This window comes from Empidonax traillii, unplaced genomic scaffold (assembly GCF_003031625.1).
Source record: "Empidonax traillii isolate 1590-97213 ecotype Southwest subspecies unplaced genomic scaffold, ASM303162v1 scaffold1372:size120433, whole genome shotgun sequence".
Lineage (NCBI taxonomy): Eukaryota > Metazoa > Chordata > Aves > Passeriformes > Tyrannidae > Empidonax > Empidonax traillii.
This window is the reverse complement of record NW_020956565.1, coordinates 67560-79621: the sequence shown is the minus strand read 5'-3', so window position 1 is coordinate 79621 and position 12062 is coordinate 67560. Positions and strand designations below refer to the sequence as shown.

The 12062-nt window shown below is 37.8% G+C and overlaps 1 protein-coding gene across 1 annotated transcript in view; it reads right to left on the bottom strand.

Moving 5' to 3' along the window:
* Positions 1 to 12062, bottom strand: part of DCDC2 (doublecortin domain containing 2) — a 57492-nt gene that overhangs the window by 40064 nt on the left and 5366 nt on the right. The gene's annotated exons all lie outside the window — the stretch shown is intronic.

The window sequence follows — 12062 nt, the reverse complement described above, 5'->3', positions numbered from 1 at the left end:
ACTATTGGCTTGGAAGGAGAGTAAGTTGTTATCATACAGCTCCTTGGTAAAGGTAAAGACAATTTAGGAGCTCAGCCATTCTTGCAAAAACATTTGAAGTACATTCTTCAAAACATAACTGGTCATTTATGTCACCAAAATTTGAAATGAAAACCTTCTGAAGGAAAGGAAAATAGAGCTTAAACTGCAACATCTGAAAACATTTCTATTGCTGCTGTAAGCAATTAAGTGTTATTTTCTCAATGTAAGCATCTAATAGAGAGCTTCAGAATACAGAAAAAATAAAGGTAACTTTCTAAAGGGTATGCTACTGAAGGGCTGAGGCAATGTTGATTTACTTCCATAGTATCACGTCCTAATATTTAGGTTCCAAATGCAGGCTACATGCTAAAGGGGAGTTCAATAATTCTGGATACCTTTACACCTTTCTGTGTAGCTGGCAGGTTGCCAAGGTAATGCTCTATAAAGTATTCAATATATAAATAGTAAAGATTTATATCACTTTTTCTAAAAGTTGATTCCCCATCCATTCCTGATGCTCACTTATACTGTTGATAGCTACGCTCAAACTCTCCCAGTCTCTCCAAAAACTCCATCAAACTAAGTTCCCTGATGCAGTCTACAACACTCAGGTTTCAATGCTCCACACTTTACTGGAACTAGCTAGAAAGCATTTGCTAACCACAGAGGAGCCCTTTAGGATAGTCCCAGGTGTGCCCAATTACTTAGTTGTTCTTGCAAGCTGATGAAACCATTAATTTTAGCTAGGCTTCTCAGAAGGCCATCATGTTATTGCACATAGCCCCATCACCAGGCCCCTGAGAAAACAAACAACCTGACAGATGTTAAGAGCTCATTCATTATTCAAAGAATTGTATTTCTGCCAATAATAGATATTTTGGCATCAGACTGCAAGTTTATCTTTTGGATTGCTCTCTCTGAGTCGATAGCATTTCTTAAAGCAAGGCCTGTTCTTAAACAATCAAACTGCAGGGGGTTGTAAAAGGGGACCAGCTTGGCTAGAGACTATTTGTCTTTTCTATCCAAACAGGGCCTAAACCAGAACAAAATATAAAATTGCATTGTTTTTTAAGCCTGTTTAAATAAATAATGAAAAGAATATGTCAGTGCAGTATTAGATTTTTTAAAGTAACACCACTAAAATCAATGTATTGAAACACTAAGATGACTTTGAGAATTCGGGATTGTTCAGCCTGGAGAGGAGAAGGTTTCAGAGTGACCTAATTGTGGCCTTTCAGTAACTGATGGGAGCCTACAAGAAAAATGGAGAGAGACTTTTTACAAGAGCATGTAACGACAGGACAAGGGGGAATGGCTTCAAGCTGAAAGAGAGTAGGTTTAGATCAGATATTAGTAAGAAATTCTTTACTGTGAGGGTGTTGAGGCACTGGAACAGGTTGCCCAGAGAAGTTGCAGATGGTCCAGATGCTCCATCCCTGGAAGTGTCCAAGACCAGACTGGACAGGGATTTGAGCAACCTGGCCTAGAGAAAGGTGTCCCTGACCACAGCAGGGTGGCTGGAACGACAAGAGCTTTACAGTCCCTTTCAATCCAAGCCATTTTACGATTCTGTGAAGTATTTTGCCCAGTGCATTGACAATATCTGTTTCTGGGAACTTGGAATAGAGTATTCCAGACTAAATTAAGCAGATGCTGGATCTTGGTGGCAAAAAGTCTTTTGTCACACCTGACATGAACAGCAGGGGTAAGCGTAATTCTTCTTTTCTTGGTGTCCACATGCTCTTAGACGCAGGCTTGGGCTATCATTGTTTCTCTGGAGGAGGAGAAATACCTAATGTCTTTGGGACAGCTTGCATCTCAAGGGTATGTTTTACACCTGATCTGCTTCAGAGGCCAAAAGAAAGATAAACTCTTTATGTTCATGCAGGACACAGGGACACACTGGTGCTGCAAATGAGTGAGAATATAGGAGAAAAAAAATATAAATTTTTAATGAAAATTAAAAAAAAAACAACAAAACCAAACAGACAGAGGGAAGTGCCTGCACCTGGGTACTGCAAATGAGGTGTGTACAACACCTTTAATCTTGAAGCTGGCAAGCATGCCAACATGCAAGCAGCTACAACATGGTATAATATGGTGTTACACAAGGCACAAGAGATAAATCTTACAAATGCCCAATGTATGTTCTGGCTACAGGATAGCATATTAAGCTCTCAGGGTACAACAATGCAAAAATTCAGTACAAGCAACTCTATCCCATTCTGAAGCCATGTTTAATAAAAATCACACTGCACCATGATTTAAAAAAAAAAAAAAAAAAAAAGGAAAGGGGAAAAAAAAACATCTCCACACTATACATGTTTCCTCTACTTAACTAGACTGTCCTGTTCACCAAGTTTAGAATAACTTCTGTCTCACTAATGTTATGGTTATGAAAAGCAAGGCACATAACTTCAATATCCAGAAGCATACCTTAATAAAAGACCAGTTGCTCAGCCACTGTAAATCAATCTAGTTCCTTTGAAGTACATGAAGTTACAAAAAAACCATCCCAGTGGAAGACCCAGTCCAGGGTTTAATTAAAGAATACATCGTTCTGCTTATTATTTTGTTTGTAGGAGGTACCACAGTGTTGCAGTGTCTGGAATAGCCTGACCCCTGGGGCACTGCAGAGTTACATATTAACAACAAAGTGGTCTTGGGTCAAAGTTTGCGCTGACATTAAGAGACCAGCATCACTAGCCCCCTGGACCCTTTATTTTAATTTCACCAGCCACGTTCTCAGCAGATGTAAATCAGCACTTTCCCATTTACGTCAGCAACTGTAAGCATATTTACATTAATCAATGGCCTGGTCCCATTATGATTTTATCTTTAAATTTTGTACATTTTCAGTTCGTTTGAAAAGACCCATTCAAGGGCAGCTTCCATTTCCTACTGACAAATGTTGCCAACAATTCCTAATTTGCGGTGAGATACTTATCTGAGGTATGACACGACAACTTACAGCAGCAACATAAAGTATTCAGAGGAGGAAGGAGAAAGCCCTATGTCTGTTGAAACTCATAGGAAACTTTCAGCAAGCTGGAGGCAATTAATCAAACGAGAATTTGCAAGGCAACAAGAGCTAAACACAGTTGGAAATACACCAGGGGATCACAGACTCAAAACCACCATCATTTTTATTTTTCTATTCTACAATAATTTGTTATTTCCCACAGTGCCTCTTTCACTAAACAGCAGTGTGGATTTTCCTTGCTTCAGAGAGGAGTTACAGTCTGTGAAATGACTTTGCAAGGCACCTTGCAGAGTCTGGGAAAAACGAAATAGCTAAACTCAACACAGGCTGAGTTCTGGGAGTGGGCATCAATCTGCAGTGTTTGACAACGCTGTAAACACTTGAATTTCAGAATACATTCTACAGAATCCCTTAGAAACCAGCTTTCATCTTCAGTCATAATGCACTGGTGTTTAATTTGTGTTGCTGAATGTTAGCTCTGAGTGTCTCCTAACATCTCTTGGAAAATACAAAGAAAAGATGTACTTCAGCATCTAACTGAGATATGGTAAAAAACTCCACACCTTCACAGCTGCTTTATAGCAACATGCTATACATTCTTCCCTTACACTATATTTAAATGTATATAGAAAATGTAACAAACACAGACAAAACACCTAGCAAACATATACAACACATTGCCCTATCTACTTTGGGTACTTACATCTTCCACTGTTGACTGTTGGCACACCCCCCTCCCCCCCCAAAACTAAATGATCAGCAGCCAAACCGCTATCTCAGGTATACTGTCATATGTACACATACGAAAACTATTTTCTGTAAGAAAACAATTTTGATTTAGTCTGTGCATATCCACACATGTATAAAATACGTGTATTCATACATACATACAACAATTTAATAAAATTTTCATTAAAAAAATTTCTGTTATGTTTATGTTCAGCTGACCACACGAAAACAAATTAGAACAATAAGTTTTTAAAGCTATTACAGCACAGGAAACATCTGTTTCAGAGAAACAACTATTTTTTAAATTGGCATTTTTATACACATTGTCAAAAGATTTGGAGTCAAACTCATTAAATAACTAAAAACATGCTACTCCTCTTTAGAACTTTATGGATGCACCTTGCTTATACATTACTTCTGCCTTCAAGAAGTTTTACATTGGGAAGAGAACATTACATATATGCCATTTAAGGGAAATCATCACTGAGAAAGGCTGTTCGTGCAAGGACTCTGAGCAACACACACATTGGTTTGAAATATACAGATAAAAAATAATGGGTTTCACTCTGTCCTTCAGAAATGTGTTAACCAGTAAAAGGCCAAAAACATAACCCCTAACGTGGAGATGTATCAAAATGATGTGTGTTTGTTTTGGTTGGTGTGAACCTATTTGCCAATCCCCATGCATAAAGATTTTGCCACATTATACTTTTCACTCTTACTATTCATAATAAGAAGGATTAGAAGCCACTGCCAGCCCACCTAAAATAAAACAGATACTTAAAAAAATCATAAAATATGTCATAAAATTCCTACTTGGCTTCAAACTGGAAAGTGGGACAGACTCAGGAAACTCCCAACCTCCTGTTGGCTACTTGGGACTTGCAAGAGGCACGTAACACTTCAGACAGTCAATACTTGTATATAAGAAAAGTATACAGTTCATGAATTAGTATTTTAACTGTCCTCTGAACATGCCAGGCTGCATATTTAGTTTCTAAAATGCTGAATTTTATGCACTTGAGAACAGGTTCAAATAGAAATGTTGCCACTGTTAGCTTTTCTTTTCCTCCCAGTTCATATTGAACAATTAGAGACATGATAAATACAAAGGTCTGGCAGCACTTTCACAGGCTGCCATGAAGACACAGGTCAGTTATCCACAGCTAAGAAATTGAGTGACTCTGATTTATTTCCTTTCCTTACCAAAAGTGTTCCCCCCATCAAAGTTGTCAACCAAACAACTGCACGATTTACAGGTTTACATGTATTTACAAAGTCATACTGGGCAGCAGCAAAAAAAAAAAAAAAAAAAGTCCAAACCCATAATATGTCTCAGTCCAATGCTCTGTGTTGGTTTGATCTGCAGAGATTTAAGAGCTGGGCTTTCTTATTTCTATTAATATAGTCCTGGGTGCTATGAACATCTCACTCATTACTCACGTCACTTTATAACTAACCTTTTGAAGCTTTAAATATTTCAACACAATGTCACATTCCAAATTTATCAGCTCATGCAATGAGCCATGGCCTTGCCAGTTCGGTACAATGGCCTGTTTGTTAATCAATGTGCCCAAGAAAATTGAGAACAAATATTTGCATTTCCTCAGGGTAGAACTGGGGTCAAAAGAACCAAAACCCCATGATACACACCATCACCATCCTGTGATGTGAAAGAAAGGAATGTTCAAGGTTCAGTGATCAAAACCAAATTAGAACAATAAGTTTTCTAAAGCTATTACAGCACAGGAAACACCTTATCTATTTCACAGAAACATGACTTTTTTTAAATGAATATTTTATACACATTGACTAAAGTTGAGGAGTCAGACTCTGAGGTGTTTGGTCAGTACAAAACCATTTTAGTTATCCTACACAGTAATTAACCTGGATAATCTATATTTCCCTGGCTACTTTGCATTGCTAGATGGTACACTGGATAGTACAAAACAGCCTTGAGTAAGAGACTACTAGGCCTTTCTTTCTACTGGTTGAAGATATAAAGCACCAATCAAACTGCTGGGATAAGTCAGACAGTGGCATGGCTTTCTCTGCCCAGGCACTTAGTCTGTGCAGTGCTCCCAAACAGATCCCATCTGTGTTGCTTCCAGATCCCACAAATAGTTCCTATTTCTTCTCTGAGTTGTGTGATGCTCTACCTACACTGCTTACAACACACACATCAATAACACAGATTTTATTTAAGCAATATAGATCCTGATACTCATTTCTGACGCTGACATTATACTGCCAATTCTGCCCGGTCTTGCCTCTCATGATTTGTGTATTTTTCCCAAATTCCTTAGAGCCATTTAAACCAACAGGAAATCTCTGGCCTTCATGGCTTATCATTTAAAAGCTTCAGTACTGGTACCTCTTCCCTTCCTCCCAGTCTCCTCACAGGCCAGAAAGAGCAGTTACCCTACAGAAAAAGGCAGATAATAATCAAGGAAGAGACCAACTTTCATGCTTTCAAACTCAGCCCAGACCATTAAATTCTCCAGTGGCATGAACCAAAGCCTCTACAAGTCTTTCTGCTGCCCAAAAATCTACTAAATCCATCTGTAAGCATGTTGCTAATAAAAATACTTGAAATTGCCCAGTTCTGGTATGCAGAACTGAATAAAGAGAAATTTTATGCATTCAGAGGTCCAATTAGGAAAAAAGGACACAGTTTATCTTCTAACTGGATGTCTGGTCAGTTCTTCTCCAATTCCTCCTGGTATTAGATTGTGAGCACTCAGGAAGAGTATTTGTTTTGCATGTCTTGTTGTGCTAATTATGTTACCAGGATACTAAACACCAAACAACAACATAGAAAAATTAACTATTAAAGATGTTACTCAGGAGACTGAAGACGCATATCACATTTCTTTAATCTTTGAATTTTGATGGACTTATTCCCTAAAATACAGTTACAGTAGAATTACTAAATAATTTAGCCTCAGAAAAAGAGAACATCTTTACTCAGTCTGTGACATCAGCAGTAGAGAAATCAAACTAGTCAGATATGGAGTAGCAACAGGGTTTACTTTTGCATATTGGCAGTGGAGTAGCAAGAGGTTTTAGTTTTCCTTACTGGCAAAGGAATACAAAGTGGAACCTCCCCACACAGCTTGTTTCCAGGCATACAGTATTTTGTATTTAGCAATTTAGGATAGCACAAATCATGTTTGTTTCTTTTTAATTTTGAGGAAGGAAGATGGAAAGAATATGCTTGAAGCTACACTGTTTTGACATCAAAAGGCCGTAATTTGCACATGCTGGGATAATCCCTAATTATCTATTCAGTCACTTTTACAAATATATCTCCTGTACAGAGAAAATATTGGTTTCTAATTGACAGTTAAATATTAAAGTGAATCAAGAGTCCACTCATTGAAAAATGACAAGATTTTTCTAATGATTAGACATGCATGTTGTCAGATATGATAAATGCCAGTATTGAAATAAAAACTAATTAAAAATGCTGTCATTTTTCATGAGAATGTACTTGGAAAACAAAACCCCACATGTTAGAGACAAGGTATATCCAGCATAAATATACCAAAACAATTTGTGAAATCAAGACAACATTAAAAAGTTCCAAACATTGTACTTTACATCTCACATTCCCCCGTCACGGTGCTCCCCTCTTCTGTCAGCACTGGGCAACTAGGGAACCTTTCCTGGCCCAGCATCTCACCAACACATTGGCCAACTGACCTATACTGTGATCTGCTGATTAGCCATGTCTGGTCCACCAGACCCCGCAGCAGGAGCGGTACCAAGCTGGTGGGCTCTACCTGGAGACCACCAGCAGAACACACATTGTGCCAGTCGCAGTTTCCCTCTGCAGTCACACTCCATCACAGGAACAGGCATACTCTGTGAAGCTCCATAGCCAGCAAAAGTGTACACTCCATGTCCTAGCCCATGTCTATGTCATCCAGAATGTGACCAGTGTGAGGACTGACAGGCACTGGATTAGAAAAAGAAATTTAAAATTTTCAAGATGCTCAAACATTTATTCAAATCCGTGTAATTATTAAGTGTTTTGAGGAATCTTTACTAATCCTCTGAAGAACCACTAGTAAAAATATTGATTATTCCATACTGCAAATACTCCTGCAAATGTGAGCACACGTAAACCACACGATAAAAGAAGAAGCTGCAATTGAAAAAGAGTTATGGAACAATAAAACAAGTTTATGCAAAACAGTGAAAAAAGTGATTAATCACTGGAAAATGTTACATATTAATGTGACACACAACTAATACACGGGAGGCAACAGAACTGCAGAGGGGTACCCAGGCTGAACATTGGTAGAACCTGGAGCTGGGAAGATAGAACAAGATCTGATGGGCAGTGGGCAGACAGTCCCTACTGCATCCCTCCCACCAGGGCCCCTGACATGCATGACTCCACCTGACAGCCCAAGAGCCACACACAGCCACTTGTCATGCTGAATGACAGCACTCTGGAATGAACCCACCACTCAAAGAACTGGGTAAAGCGACCCCTTGCTTCAACCAGCCACTTGGCCTGCAGTCAGACAGCTCTTACACCAGTTTTCATGCTTACTGCTCTACAGTGTCCCCAGCTGATGGGTAATAATGTTATACACACACTGTTAGTGGGCAAAGGTAATAAAATTGTGGACCGAGATGTTTTCATTGCTTAAGCATCACAGAAAACAGCGGTAAACCTAAGGAAAGGAGTTTACATCATCCTTACTTCTTGTATAGTTTAGGGCTAACTCTTAATGTGCCTTACACAAGAGTAAAACATATAAGTAAAGATTTCTTAAATAACTTTATAAATGCTTTTCTAATAAAAAAGTTGGTAAAAAATCCAAGTGGAACACAAATGACAGTGAATCTTTTGAGTAACACAAAAAATACTTGTGTCAGATATTGCCAAACAATCACTTTGTCCCAGAAGTCCAGGAGAAAAAGTGAAGTGCAGACAAAAAAGCTCAATGTTTTTACTACCTAAGAAGATCTGCTATCAATCAAGGGCAAATCTATGCTCACCATGAGTAGAGCAGCTTACTGCAGCCTACTGTAGACTTTTGATAACAGATGCTGTTTCATAGAGACACTTCCTTTTTACTCTCGGTTGCAAGAGACTGGTTTTGCAACGTCAAAATGCACCTGCTTTTCTTGGGCACCTGTAATTCCTTACTTTTACAATAACACGTGCCAAAGTTCATTTACTACAGTGTTCAAAAAACTGTTGGTCCTAAGAAGTCGAAGAAGAAAGGAGGTTTCAGCTGAACGCATTTTTGTGAGGTAAAGAGAGTTTAAAACAAATAGCTGCCTCCAGGATTTGCAAATACCAAAGCTCAATCAATTCCTCAGCAGCTTACCTAGCCTCAGTGGCAAGTAAAATTCAGCTTTTTGAGTGCACAGGGAGAGACCACCTAGAACAGATAGTGCCTAGAGAAATATAAATGTCCATATTTTACACATTATAATCGGAAAATAACGTGCAGTATCTTTCAAAAACAACTAAGCTTACAATAAACAAACAGTAACTCTGTTGGTCCGTATTTTCTCAAGAGATTAATTGTTAGATTCCTCAAGCACATCATCTAACATGTATTTGTACTTGCAAATCATCTTTGGTGCAAAAGGGATCTCTCTCTTGCAAAAGAAGCAGCTCAGTTGCCAAAAGAAGTGATGGATGGAAAGATACCTGAGAAATAGTTTGTAACAAAGCTTTAGCTTGGGTCGGGATGAAATCTTTTTACTGTTTTTCCTACCGGTAGCACAACTGTTAAAATTTTGAGACATATTATTACAGCACGATGGCTCTGCCAGAGGACTTACACCACATTTTGAACATCAATATTTTCTTGCTGAATTTTAGTTCGACACACATTTTGTAGTTATATGCAAATTTAAAGTAATTGAGATGCTGCCTTCAAAGAACAACAATAAAGTTCTCCCAAAAACAGATGTCAAGCATTTGGCAGTTTAACTAACAGAAAAGAAGACACCCAGCTGCATACAAATACACAATTTACACCTGCTGCATAAAGTTTTCTTCCTTTTGACTCCCTCCACACTAACCAGAATTGAAAGCGGATATTTGTAATTGTTTTCGTGGAGAAAAACCTACACTGAGAAGCACTCATCAGATAGGAAGCATCAAATTAAATGTGCTTCATACAACCAGGACCAACACCCTTGTACCTTAGCATGTACCTAAGCAGTTCTTGCTGAGTTTGCAGAACTGAGCCATATATGTGCTGATTTTATGAAACGAACAGGGAGGATTTTATTTCTGAAAATCAATTTAAATTAATGCCTTATAAAAGAAAAATACTTTTGAGGGCTTGCATACAAGACTGTGCAAGACTCCATGAAAAACTATGATTTTTTTTTTTGTTGTTGTTTGCTGATGCAAATCCAGCAGAATCAAAGAGAATATTGCTGCCCCTCCTGGTCCTAAAACAGATCTAGGTTTTTGATTTCTAAGTGCATGCCTGAAAAAAAAAAACCAAAACAAGTTCTGAGTAAAATCAGAACTTGTAGCCTCATATAATTTTAACATATTTAGGCATTAAAAATTCTGTTACTAGTCCCCTGAAATTTCATTCCAGAATTAAATTATTAGGACATGAAAACAATTCATAAGTTATATATAAGTGTTCTTCTTAAGCTCACAAAAAATCTGTAGACTATTACTATTTTCACCTCATTTTTATGACTCCTCTCCCCAAATAAATCAATCACAAAGTAAATTCAACACAGGGAGTTAAGCTCTCCACAGGGAGACAGTAGAGAATACAAATATAAGTCAAGTAGGAAGAAGAAAACTGAGATACTGGATAGTTTATACTGGGTTACTTCAAAGCCCTGAGAGAGGGCTGAAAGTGTTAAGATAATATACAATAAGTGCTGATTCCAAAAGAAATAATAGAAGCCTCTTTTACCAAACATGCAACTCTAAGTAAAAAGCCTCACAACTTCTACAACTACTTCTCCAACAGACTTTCTGTTACATGAAGAATTTTCTAAGGATTTTTCAGCAAAACAATTAGCCTTAAAACTAGCCTCAAAGTAGTTGTACAGATAATTAGCAGATCGGGAGATTTTGTCAAGAGTCCTCCACAGAGATAACTACCTTCTCAGCAAAGGGCACATGGAATTAGTCACACCACACACTATTAAGGGAAGTCAGACATAATAGTCAGGGTAAAACACTGCATTTTCAGCTATAATTAGAAGCAATTTTCTCAAGTTCTTTTTCAGCTATCTAAATATTCAGTTATTCTGAAAAAAAAAGAGTAAAGACTGGTCATACATCCTAAGAGAAGGTTTTTTTGGTTCAGAACTACGTTTTATGTGTTGAAGGTTCAAGTAAGTGCAATACTGCTACAAACATTTTAACTATTCCCTCCCTGCCCACTCCCAATTATAATTTCTTACTTAGATCACTACTTGTTTTGCTGTCTGTGTACCCAGCAAGTAACTATTTTGAGCAAAATTCAGAAAACTTGATCAGAGGAGACTCAGGACTGGAATAAGAAAATACTGCAGGTTGAAAACAGAAAGCTTAGATAATGTATATGTGAAAGTGTGTTGCTCAGTTTTATAGGCACGTCAGCAACAGAGTATAACCCTGCTGCCTCAACAGTGTTTAATTCACTTTTTTTTATTTTTAAAGATTTGCCTCTTTCCTTTGTAAAAAAGACCCCAAACAACAGGGGTAATGGCTACACAAAACCAACAAAACCATCTCTACAACATTCTGCTCAACGGTGTAAAAAAACAAATTGGAAAAAAAAAATCCAACAGCATACTTGTAGCAGTATATTAAATATCCAGCTTGAATTTGATCTTCCTGATGACTGCGCCCATTTAAAAAAATAGAAGTTACAAAGTTATGCTCGATTATAAAATGCAGGTGTTGTATTTCACGGCCTCTGAACAAGAAGTATGTGAGTATCACAGTAAATGTCGTTAGGGCAATTCTGAGGGTCTTCTAGTACAAGGTTTTCTACTGTCTGAAGACACCTGCTATGCAAACCACTAAATTGCTGGACAGCAAAAGGCAAAAGAAGCTGAAAAACAAGTGAGCTGATGCTTCTTGTCAGGCAGAAGCTGTAATTCAAATGTTTGTTGGGAATCATTGCTATCTCCATGCACAGTAAAACAGTAAAAATAATGCAGAGTCACACAGTTATAAATTTACAGTGGACAATGGCAGTGACTGGGAAAAGCATTTCAACTAAGTGTGATTTTTTTCAAACAAAAGTATTCTTTCTCCAGAGGAAATACCAACTTTTGAAGAAAAATTGCTATTCCAAAACTCCCAAAATTCTCATTCCCACCATCT